Source organism: Schistocerca gregaria, chromosome 3, assembly GCF_023897955.1.
Source record: "Schistocerca gregaria isolate iqSchGreg1 chromosome 3, iqSchGreg1.2, whole genome shotgun sequence".
NCBI lineage: Eukaryota > Metazoa > Arthropoda > Insecta > Orthoptera > Acrididae > Schistocerca > Schistocerca gregaria.
Window position 1 is genome coordinate 606,949,079 of NC_064922.1, and position 12,499 is coordinate 606,961,577.

Consider the following 12,499-nt stretch of genomic DNA (forward strand, 5'->3'; position numbering starts at 1 on the left):
CTACTTGCTTTATTTGTTCATGAGACCCAGAAAATATTAGATACTGTCTTCCTTGACTTCCGGAAGGCGTTCGATACAGTTCCGTACTGTCGCCTGATAAACAAAGTAAGAGCCTACGGAATGTCAGACCAGCTGTGTGGCTGGATTGAAGAATTTTTAGCAAACAGAACACAGCATGTTGTTCTCAATGGAGAGACGTCTACAGACGTTAAAGTAACCTCTGGCGTGACACAGGGGAGTGTTATGGGACCATTGCTTTTTACTATAGTTCCATGCGACTTTTCGCGGATGATCCTGTAGTATAGAGAGAAGTTGCATCATTAGAAAATTGCAGCGAAATGCAGGAAGATCTGCAGCGGATAGGCACTCGGTGCAGGGAGTGGCAACTGACCCCTAACATAGACAAATGTAATGTACTGCGAATACATAGAAAGAAGGATCCTTTATTGTATGATTATACGATAGCAGAACAAACACTGGTGACAGTTACTTCTGTAAAATATCTGGGAGTATGGGTACGGAACGATTTGAAGTGTAATGATCATATAAAATTAATTGTTGGTAAGGCGGGTGCCAAGTTGAGATTCATTGGGAGAGTCCTTAGAAAATGTAGTACATCAACAAAGGAGGTGACTTATAAAACACTCGTTCGACCTATACTTGAGTATTGCTCATCAGTATGGGATCCGTACCAGGTCGGGTTGACAGACGAGATAGAGAAGATCCAAAGAAGAGCGGCGCGTTTTGTCACAGGGTTATTTGGTAAGCGTGATAGCGTTACGAAGATGTTTAGTAAACTCAAGTGGCAGAGTCTGCAAGAGAGGCGCTCTGCGTCGCAGTGTAGCTTGCTGTCCAGGTTTCGAGAGGGTACGTTTCTGGATGAGGTATCGAATATATTGCTTCCCCCTACTTATACCTATATTTTATACCGCCCGCCACGATTTCCCCTACCTGTGCCAAACTCTCCGCCTCAGAACAGCACTTGCAACCAACTTCCTCAGTTACTTGCTGCATTTATTCCAATCTCTGTCTTCCTCTACAACTTTTACCCTTTACTGTCCCCTCTAGTACCATGGAAGACATTCAGTTATGTCTCAACAGATGTCCTATCATCCTGTCTCTTCTCCTTATCAATGATTTCCACATACTCCTTTCCTCTCCGAGTCTGCGCAGAGCCTCCTCATTCCTTACTTTATTAGTCCACCTAATTTTCAACATTCGTTTGTAGCACCAAATCTCAAATGCTTCGATTCTCTTCTGCTCCAGTTCTCCTACAATCCTCGTTTCTGTGCTCCAAACATACTTCTCAGAAATTTCTTCCCGAAGTTGAGGTCTGTGTTTGATACTAGCAGAGATCTCTTGTCCAGGAATGCCATTATCGCCAGCACTAATCTGCTTTTGATGTCCTCCTTGATCCGTCCGTCATTGGTTATTTCGCTGCCTACGTAGCAGAATTCCTTAAATTATCCACTTTGTGACCATCAATCTGATGTTAAGTTTCTCGCTGTTCTCATTTCTGCTACATCTCATTACTTTCTTCTTTCTTCGATTTACTCTCAGTCCATATTCTGTACTCATTTAACTGTTTAGTTCATTCAGCAGATCATGTAATTCTTCTCCACTTTCACTCAGGATACCAATGTGATTAGAGAATGGTATCGTTGATATCCTTTCAACTTAAATTTTAATTCCACTCCTGAAACTTTCTTTTGTTTCCATTATTGCTTTATCGATACACAGATTGAGCAGTAGGAACGAAAAACTACCTCCCTGTCTTACACCCTTTTTATACCGAGCTCTTTGTTCTTGGTCGTCCACTCTTATTAATCCCTCTTGGCTATTCTACATATTGTGCACTATCGGTCTCTCCACATTGTTTATCCCTGTTTTTCTCAGAATGTAGAAGATCTTGCACATTTTACATTGTCGAACGCTTTTTCCAGATCGACCAGTCATATGTAAGTGTATTGATTTTTCTTTAGTCTTTCACTGTTATGAATCGCAACGTCAGAATTGCTCTGTGGTGCTTTTATCATTCCAAAAGCCAAACTGATAGTCATCTAACGTGTCTTCAATTTTCTCTTCCATTATTCGGTATATTATTCTTTTCATCAACTTCGATACATAAGCTGATAAGCTGATTGTGCTATAATTCTCGCACTTGTCAGCTCTTTCACTGTTATGGATTATGTGGATGATATTTTTCCGAAAGTCAGATGGAATGCCGCCAGACTCTTATGTACTACACACAAACGTGAATAGTGCTTTTGTTGCTACTTCCCCATCTGATTTTAGAAATTCTCAGGGATTATTAATTATACCTTCTTCCTTATTTGACTTTCAAGGCTCTTTTAAATTCTGATTCTAATACTGGATCCCCTGTCTCTTCTAAATCGACTGTTGTTCCATCTTCTATCACATCTAACAAATCTTCCCCCTCTTAGAGGACTTAAAAGTACTCTTCCCACCTTTCTAAGGTTACATATGAAGCGGCAGAACAAAGCGACTCTCGATGTGGAAGAGTATTGAAAGTTTTTAGAGAGATTAAAGTTATTTGTGTAATGTGCATTCAGTGTAACATATGCCAAGCATCATTTTATTGGCCGGCAAGTGGCAAAACTGGTTACTTAAGTCCAGAACAGGTAGACATTTGGTCGCGATGCCGCACATATCAGAGTGTCGACATGTTTGATTTCTGGACCGTGGACTCGCTACTATAAACAGACGACGTCACAAGGACAGCTGGACGAGGCCCCGTGATGCCCGTTTTATTCAGCTGTGTCAGCGAGCAGCAACAGCATCACACACTGAGCCACTGGGACCAAGGTGTTCGGCAGCGCGGTAAGATAAATTTTTCGAACAATCCTGTCGGAGTATCTGCCATGTGCGAGCTGGGAACATTACGTAGATCACTCCTTTTTTTCCATATCTGCACATATCAAACGGCAACTTCACTAAAGGGTCCTGTGACGCACACAGACGAGTGAAGGCTGTCCGTGGTGAAAACTGATAGGTGTGCACGTTTTCGAAGGCGTCTAGGTGAGAAGTACATATTAAATCGCGAAACTACGGAAAACCGATATCTGGATGGCCGGTCGTAGAGTTGGACCCTGAGCTTCCACAACCCTAGTCTGTTTCCCGTATGAATCACCGAGCCACTAAGATGAGCAACTAACACGAACGATCAAGAAAGTGAGGAACTGTCTTGTCTACAGTGAGAGCTATACGTAAAAGGGTATTCGATATTACAAGCTGAAACCTATTGCAAAACTCAATTAGCGTTTCTCCTCTCTCATTCATTTTCCCAAACCCATATTCTCCTGTAACCGTTTCTTATACTCCTTCTCCTACAACTGCATTCCAGTCCGCCACGATTATTAGGTCTTTATTTCCCTTTTATGTACTCTATTACCCTTTCAGCATCATCACATACTTTCTCTGCCTCTTCAACGTCAGCTTGCGGCGTCGGCATGTATACTTGAACTATCGTTGTTGGAGCTGGTTTCCTGTCGATTCTAATGAGCACAACCCCTTCATTGAACTATTCACAGTAACGCACTTTCTACCCTACCATCCTATTAATAACAAATCCTATTCCCATCATACCATTTACCGCTGCTGTTTATATTACTCTATATTCATCTGACCAGAAATCCATGTCTTCTTTCCGTTTTACTTCACTGACCCTTACAATAACTAGATTGAGCCTTTGTATTTCCCGTTTCAGGTTTCCTGGCTTCCCCACCACGCTCGAGCATCTGATATTCCACTTCCAGACTCGTAGAACGTTATCTTGTCTTTGGTTATTCAATGTTTTTCTCTTGGTCACCTCCACCTAGGCAGTCCCCTCCCAGAGATGCTAATGAGGGCTGCCAGGAATCATTTACCAGTGGAGAGATCATCAGGACAATTATTAAATTACTGGCCCCATGTCCTGTGGACTCAAGCAATGCATCTTTAATGGAGTGATTTCCATTGCCTCTTCATGCCGTTGATCATTGCTGATTCTTCCGGCTTTAGGGCCAGCTTCCCACCGCAAGGGCAAGAGAATGCCGTGAACCTCTGTCCGCTTCTCCGCCCTCTTTTACAGGGCCATTGACAGAATGAGGGTGACTTCTTATGTCGGAAGTCTTCGGCTGCCATTCCGATTATTAATCAGAATTTAAACGGAATCGAGTTTCGAACCCAGGACCGAGAACGCTTTGGTTACTAGTCAAAGACGATACTACTAGACCACGGGTTAAGATTCTTTTCCTCAGATATGCTGTCTCAAACACATTCTTCATTCTCCGTGGATGTCTACCGGTGCCTGTAGTTCGACAGCCAAGAAAAGAATAGCAGCACATTGCCCCAGCCTGGACGCGTTTGGTAATGACGTCGGCAGAGCTCACGTTACCGCATTTACCATGTGCACGTCGAAAGACAAGAGGGCCACACTAAACCTTTGTCTACAAGTCGGCACTTACATACCCGCATCGGAATCGGGATATGTTGTATATACGCTATAGAAACGCCCTCAAACTGCAAATTTTTGATAGCCTCTTATACCGTCAGTGGCTACATTAACACTTTAATCTTTAGGTCTGTACTCTTTAATTTCTGTTGAGTTTTTTCATATCTATTTTTTTTTACATTTCGCTTCGTTTCAAGATTCTTTAGCTAGACGTCTTGTAACTATGTAAATGTTGTAAATTAATCTGAAATAACTGTTCAGATCCTATATACAGCGTCCCAGGAGGAATGATCAAGTTTCATGAATATCACCTGAGCCAAAAACCAAAGTAGTCTGATAAACATGAACCCTAAAATGCCTACATTAAGACCTATGAGCAATTGTCCTGTAAACGATATGTGTTTCACCGTACCTAAGGTGAAGAAGTGCACATAGCTGCTAAGGTACGCATTTTAGAACCCATGTTCAACAGACATTTTGCTTCAGTTGATCGTTCTTGTCGTATCCATGAATACTAGCCATTTCTCTTAGGGCACCCTATGTACTGTGGTGTCTCTGTATGCATGTTTTTATAATTGTAACATGCTTTTGGCTGTTGACAGTAATATTGCATAAACCCTAGAAAAACGAAAAGTAGGTAAATGAAACTATAGCGCCAAGTCAAACTACGTTTTTCGGGTGCAAGTGCACCGGCCGTGTTCCTGCCAAGTGTGTCGTGCGTAAGCGGAAGTGAGGTGGAGAGTACTCTTAATATTTAATGTTAATATACCATAATACTATTATGTTCTAGCGAAAAGTCACTCATTGGAATACCATTTTAATACCGTGAGAGAGACGACAAGATATACGTGTCTACTGGACAAAATTTCAACATTTGTAGAGCTGTAGGAAAGTGAGAAAGAATACCCAAGCTGCTCGGCGGATTTCTGATCTCGCTCTTAAGTTGGGAGTAACAGCTACTTCATTTTCTTAACGCTAAGTATGCGGAGAAACATTTGACGACAGCACTTTCAAACATGATTATCTGGATAACATCATCCGCAGCAGCTGTTAAATACCTTTTATTTTCCGTCTCAGTGTACTGCTATTTAAAAGAGTGTTATACCAGGTGCTTTTATTGACATAGCATCATGATTAGTGTTATACCCTGCCTACTCTTCAAATCTGAATCAGCCTGCGTGGCTTGTGCGATTTTCCGACAGTTCAGTGGGAAAGACTGAAGCAATTCAGAATAATGAACATCAATGTGACAACAAGATGCGGCAGAAGCGTCAAAGTCCGTATCAGGGCCAATCGGAAGACGTGAAAGTGCGTCTGCATTTCCATGTTTAGCCGTCGGACCATACACAATGTCGTACTGCGATTGAGACAACAAGAAAGTCCATTGTTGTGACTGTCAATTCGCAGTTTTTCAGAAACACAACTTCTATATAAGTTCACTAGGTTGATGACTGAACAACAAACGAAAGGTAACAATAACGATGCCAGTAAAAGTATCCTAATTGAGGCAAACAAAAGTTCACTGCTAATTTTCCACAAACGTTCCTGCACACACTAGTAACAGTCCCCTTCAGAGACAAAGAAGTAATCTTCAACGGTCGCAGTACACGAGGTCGGCATCCGGCGTGAACTGAACTTTGGGGCTGGTTCTAGCCCCTAAATAGCTGACTCCAGGCAACCAGGTTTTGGCGTAGTGATACTTCCTGCAGGCCGTGGCTCGAGCTCCCCCTGCAGGAAGTAGTGCTCGGAATGTCTTTTTCCTTTGTCTTGTATTTAAATAGTCGGTGTTTACCATGGTGCTCTTGGTACGCCTTGGGCTTAGACAACCTCATGCTCTGTGTTGTAATATGGGCTGCCGGCCCTCAGGGGCCACCTTTGCTCCGTAATCTACATCCATACTCCGCAAGCCACCTGACGGTGTGTGGCGGAGGGTACCCTGAGTACCTCTATGGGTTCTCCCTTCTATTCCAGTCTCGTATTGTTCGTGGAAAGAAGGATTGTCCGTATACTTCTGTGTGAGCTCTAATGTATCTCATTTTATCCTCATGGTCTCTTCGCGAAATATACGTAGGAGGGAGCAATATACTGCTTGACTCTTCCGTGAAGGTATGTTCTCAAAACTTTAACAAAAGCCCGTACCGAGCTACTGAACGTCTCTCCTGCAGAGTCTTCCACTGGAGTTTATCTATCATCTCCGTAACGCTTTCGCGATTACTAAATGATCCTGTAATGAAGCGTGCTGCTCTCCGTTGGATCCTCTCTCTCTCTTCTATCAACCCTATCTGGTACGGATCCCACACTGCTGAGCAGTATTCAAGCAGTGGGTGAACAAGCGTACTGTAGCCTACTTTCTTTGTTTTCGGATTGCATTTCCTTAGGATTCTTCCAATGAAACTCAGTCTGGCATCTGTTATACCGACGATCAACTTTATATGATCATTCCATTTTAAATCACTCCTAATTCGTACTCCTAGATAATTTATGGAATTAACTGCTTCCAGTTCCTGACCTGCTATTTTTTAGCTAAGTGATAAGGGACCTATCTTTCTATGTACTCGCAGCCCATTACACTTGTCTCCATTGAGATTCAATTGCCATTCCGTGCACCATGCGTCAATTCGATGCAGATCCTCCTGCATTTCAGTACAATTTTCCATTGTTACAACCTCTCGATACACCACAGCATCATCTGAAAAAGGCCTCAGTGAACTTCCGATGTCATCCACCAGGTCATTTATGTATATTGTGAATAGCAACGGTCCTATGGCACTCCCCTGCGGCACACCTGAAATCACTCTTACTTCGGAAGACTTCTCTCCATTGAGAATGACATGTTGCGTTCTGTTATCTAGGAACTCTACAAACCAATCACACAATTGGTCTGATAGTCCTTATGCTCTTACTTTGTTCATTAAACGACTGTGGGGAACTGTATCGAACGCCTTGCGGAAGTCAAGAAACACTGCATCCACCTGTGAACCCGTTTCTATGGCCCTTTGAGTCTCGTGGACGAATGGCGCGTTGCGATTTTTGCTCAGTCCGTACAGGAACCGGCTTCGTCGGATGAAATAATGAATGCTATGGCCTGTGATCCGTTACTAAGTAGAATTTTCTGCCATACAGGTATTGATGGAATTTGATGACATCAAGGCCGCTTTCCCTATTTTTTGCCTCGAAAGAGTTGAAGTCTAGCCGATAAACTAGCTCTAAAGCAGTGACTTTGAACTGCTTTGTTTCACTTGTATTAGGAGTTGTATACACTGAAGAGACTTCTTATTTGACTGTCGCCAACTGCTTGCGACACACCTTTGTCAGGTCCCAGAGTTATGTATTGTCACTTATCTTACTGTAATAAAAATTCATTAATACGATTTGCTTGAATTATTGTCTAGCGATGCGTGAGCAGGGTTCCAATGCACTCTGAATTAGATGAGTTGGCACGACGCAACAATTAGTGTCTAGCGTTTACAACTGTTGTTTACATGTTTTTGTAGAGAACAGCAAGCAAAGTTTGAAACCTAAGAACCCTTCATTTAATTCTCAAAATTTGTTTTTTTATAACTTTTTCCTTTTTGTACATTTGACCTTTGATTTATTTATTATTTTTTGCATTTCAGTATCGTAAAACTTCACTCGAGCTGCTTTCATGCAATTTATATTGTGGTTCACTTGTTTCGCATTTACATACCAAAATAACTAATAACGATTACTATAAAAGTTAAACTATTGGAAAATGAACTATACACCCACGAAATCAAGAAATTACCGGATCTCAAAATATTTTAAAGAACAGTCTTCACCGCGTAAAAACACTTTTATTCACAATTGGTGACAGTTCCAATCCGATGTCGATCATCTTCGGACCAGACTCTGTAATTCAGAGTCTAACAGGACACAATAAAATATATAAATTAAAAAAAAAACTTTGTTAAATTCAGTTATACGACGCTACACCCTGGGTCAACGTATGGAGACAATGGTATGGGGCAGGAATTGCTGGTAGCCCCCACTCTCCACCGGATGCTGACTGCTGACTATGTGACGATCTCATACAGTTCCCTGTCTTACCCGTCACCATACATCATCTTTAGCCCATAGAACACGACGTAAGCGACAAATGTCAAACACCATGAATACCTTCATACTATGCCGGGTGTTATCGCAAAATTATATCTAAATAAAGTTTGGGCCTATATGTTTTATATAATATAACATAACATGAAGAAGTATAATTGACAAGCCAATGGCAACACTTAGCGCTGAAAGACGACTTGCATCAAGCGGAATTTGAAGACCATACGTGACCGAATCGGATGCAATATGGCAGAGGCTTAGCATCTATGGGTGCTGATAGTAAGTCGTCCGCGCTACCAGGCAACCGGAGACGTCCTGCAGCACACTTTCGATGTACACGAAGCCCCACAGAGGACAATTCACCAATATGTTAACTGATGTCAATGGCTGGTCAATTACACTTTTTCACATTATATTATGTACAATTCTAATTGTGTTATTTATAAATTGTTATTCAGATATAACTTAACGAAAATGCCGAGCATAGTATTAAGGTTTATATTATGCTGTTTGGCATACGTTGTACCCTGCTGACTAAGAAGGACGTATGGTGACAGGCAAGGGGCGGGGCATGTGATACCGCCACACTATCAACAGTCGACATCAGGAGATGGTATCCACAGTTGAGATGGTATCCACAGTCCTCCGTGTCAACGTCTCCACACGTCATTACTTAGTATATCATATTATAACGTACTTTTATCCTAGTATTTGTTATATGTTTCCCTCTACTCTGTTCTATTCTAAATTACAGAGTCTGGTCGGAAGGTGATACACATTGAGATGAAATTGATCACCACTAATAAACATATGTTTTTATGGGATGAAGACCGTTCTACATAACCTTTTATTGCTGTTCTTTGTGTTCATTGATATGCTCAATATGTTTGCCAAAGATTATCAAGGTAGTCAGCTGTCGGTCAGACATGACCCATCAGGATTCTGTAACTGAAACACTGTACTTGTTCAGTGACTGATTTATACTTAGGCGTAGGCAACATGTATAATCTTCAAGGAATTCTAAGGTTCGTAACGAGTGCACCAACACTTTCACCACACCCCTTTCCAGTTCCGAACGGACTGGTGCGCGGGAAGAACGATTCCTGGTCAGCCTTCGTGTGGGCTCCATCTCCATGATTTTACGTTGTTGGTGTTATCGCGAGGTACACGCAGCCGGCGACAGCAATCTCGCATAACTTCCGACGGAATGACACGCTGTGTTCGTTCTGCTAGGAACTCTTAAATCTAATCACAAAGCTCGGCTGATCTTCCAGCAGCCCGTATTTTTATCATTAGGTGACAGTATGCAACTGCATCGAATGAACTCTGGAAGTCAAGGCACACGGCATTAACATGGCGGCCGACAGACTGCCTTCAGGGTCTGCTAGGCGAACAGATGACTGTAGTTTTTCATTGCGAACGTATTCCTTAATTTCCGCTCGAGTCGATGTATTTGAAGTGCGATATCTAGCTTAATGACCTACTTGTTCAGTCCCAGAATTTACATGGCTCAAATAAAATTATCTCGCAGTCGCAGTACCCTCCGCTGCAGAGAAAATTTGCTAGAGTTATTTCAATATCTGGTTACATGTATGTGAATCAATATTTCATTTATGTCATGAAATTTGCAAAGCTCATCCAGTGCTTATGCGTAACAAGTTTTGACCTGTTAAACCCTACCTGTTTGGCTGCAGAGCAAATCACTGTTCCAGATATATTAGGTACTTGCAAACACCATAACGCAGTTTTAAATGTCTGCATGTAAACTGTTTTGTGTAATAGATAACATGTACACGTCAGATCACTTGTAACTCATATTTTAAGTACTTAATCAAGGGGTACTTGTAGAACGCTCAAAAAATATAAAAGGTTGAAAGCAATTCAACTGATTAAATTCCAGTGGCACTTCCTAGAGACAGCGACTCTGTTTTACAAACAGTTCTGCTGTTGGCCGCTTGTGGTGGCATGTAGTATACAGCCGCCTCACTAGCACAGCCCTTCAGAATGGTTCCATGATGGGGAAAGTCAGAGCGCAAGCTAAAAGCAGGGCTAAGATCGAGAGCCTACGACCGGGTTTGTATTCCAGTTAATACAGAACACAAATTTTAAAGTTTACGTACCAATAGCAGCGAGCACGTGCTGAGTGCTGTTACCTGGAAGCCAGGCTGCAGCGGGAGAGGCGCCTGCACTACTGACAGGCGCGAGCTCACAAAAACGGAAGAGCCGGCGGTCCGCGCCGACCGCAGTGACGTAACGCAAGGGGCCTTGAGCAGGAGTCCCCCAACAGCAAGGAACTCAGTCAGCGGACGGCAGCCGCCTGCCGGCGTTGGCCGAGATACAGACGCTACAGACTGGATACGGCACTGGACGCTTGGCGCTATCTACATCTGCATTATATGCCGTTTTCGCGTTTCTTGCCTTGGGAAGAATGACTACTTGAGTGCTTTCTCGCGCGCCTCAGCTGTTCCAGTAATCGCTCGACATTCCATGTAGCGATAACGCAAACTCTCAACACGAGTGATACCGAGCGCATACAACATAAATATTTTCAGCTCTCGAAACACACTACTTGGTTATTTGTTGCGCGTTTGCATTTCATGTGTCTGGTAATGGCTAAAAGAGATAACGTTTTCCAAATATACCTGCACAGTCACTTGAAGGTAATTTGGCTTCTTCGCACTCTCCAAAAGCAGTAGTGTAACGTATTGCTTGGACTGAAACTATACAGATTACCTACTAAAAGGTCGTTTCAAATGACAACTACATTTATTTTACATCACACCATGATTCTAGTAACATTAAATTTTGTTACTGGATTCATCTATCTCTACTCCCTAAAACAATTGTATCATTAACAATAAAATCAGAAACTGTCACTGCCACGAGAATTAGGAGGACGCTGTGCTCATTTGTAGATAATGCACAAAGAGTGTAGAACACATCTATAACAAACATTCTGAGCCGTGCTGCAGCTCAGGGTGGTGCTGTCTGCAGGTTTGCGCCCTCTGTTGGAGGCCAGACCGTATCTTTTGGCATGGTTGCGGTTGTTTGTCTTCTTATCCTCTTGACTGGCGCCACTCGTTTCGCAAGCATAGTCTGTCCGCTAGTGGCAGCAGCGGCAGTAACTGTTGCCCTATCTTTGGGGCGACGTTGTTGTTTCTCCATGCCGTGTGAGTGTGGCAGTTCGGTTGGGGACTCAGGAGGAGCCAGGTCCGCGCAGTGCGAGAACACGCCGGGACCGCTGGCGGCGCGCATGGACTGCCGGATGGAAGGGCTGTGGTCACGAGGGTGCACGACCTCGTCGTAAACGGCCGCGTCCACAATCGTAACCGAATCTTGCCGTCCCTTGACTAACAGGTTTCACATTCTGCAAGCAAAAGAAAGAGAAACTAATTTGATACGCACGTCCCGGTGGTTAATAAGTGTACAAACACGATACTCGTTATTTTATGAAGCCGTAATGACAATTCGGTTACTGAAAATAGATTACGAATATCTGTAGTCTGCCGAACAGTATATTAAGCGAGACAGATGCATCATGTGGGATCCAATTAAGACGTGGGGCAGTTAGTTCTGTTCTGTCCGCTGTCCGTACTCATTGTACTCTTCGTCCAGATATAAGTAAATTAAAATAATTAAAGAAATCATAAGCAAACAAAATCTAGTTACATAGAGAATTTTAATAGGTTGCTGGAGGATGAAACAGCTACGTGAGCCGTTACTACAAGATATTTACATTATTATTCGGCTGGTCGACCTTACTTCGTGGGTACGCGGAAAGAGCAGGAGGCGGAACCGTCGCGGCGTGGGTCGGTGCCGGCCGAGAAATGCAAGTCATCTGTGCATGGGTGCAGATGCGGTTTCTGGGCAGTCCGAAGGCTGGAAAGTACTTAAGTTGGTTGTCTACTGTTTTCACTGTGTGCTGTCTCAGTGTTTGTTGTGCAATTACCGTCGCTGATGATCATTAGACTA

The 12,499-nt window shown here is 42.9% G+C and overlaps 1 protein-coding gene across 2 annotated transcripts in view; it reads right to left on the bottom strand.

The window, feature by feature from the left end:
- Positions 1-10,958, bottom strand: part of LOC126355769 (UDP-glucosyltransferase 2-like) — a 74,071-nt gene extending 63,113 nt beyond the window's left edge. Inside the window, exon 1 of one of the 2 annotated variants that reach the window (XM_050006173.1) lies at positions 10,648-10,743. The gene's annotated coding sequence lies outside the window, so the exon portion shown is untranslated. Of the gene's footprint in view, positions 1-10,647 lie in introns of both variants that reach the window. The other variant, XM_050006174.1, reaches the window with a different exon arrangement.
- Positions 10,959-12,499: the final 1,541 nt, after the last annotated feature.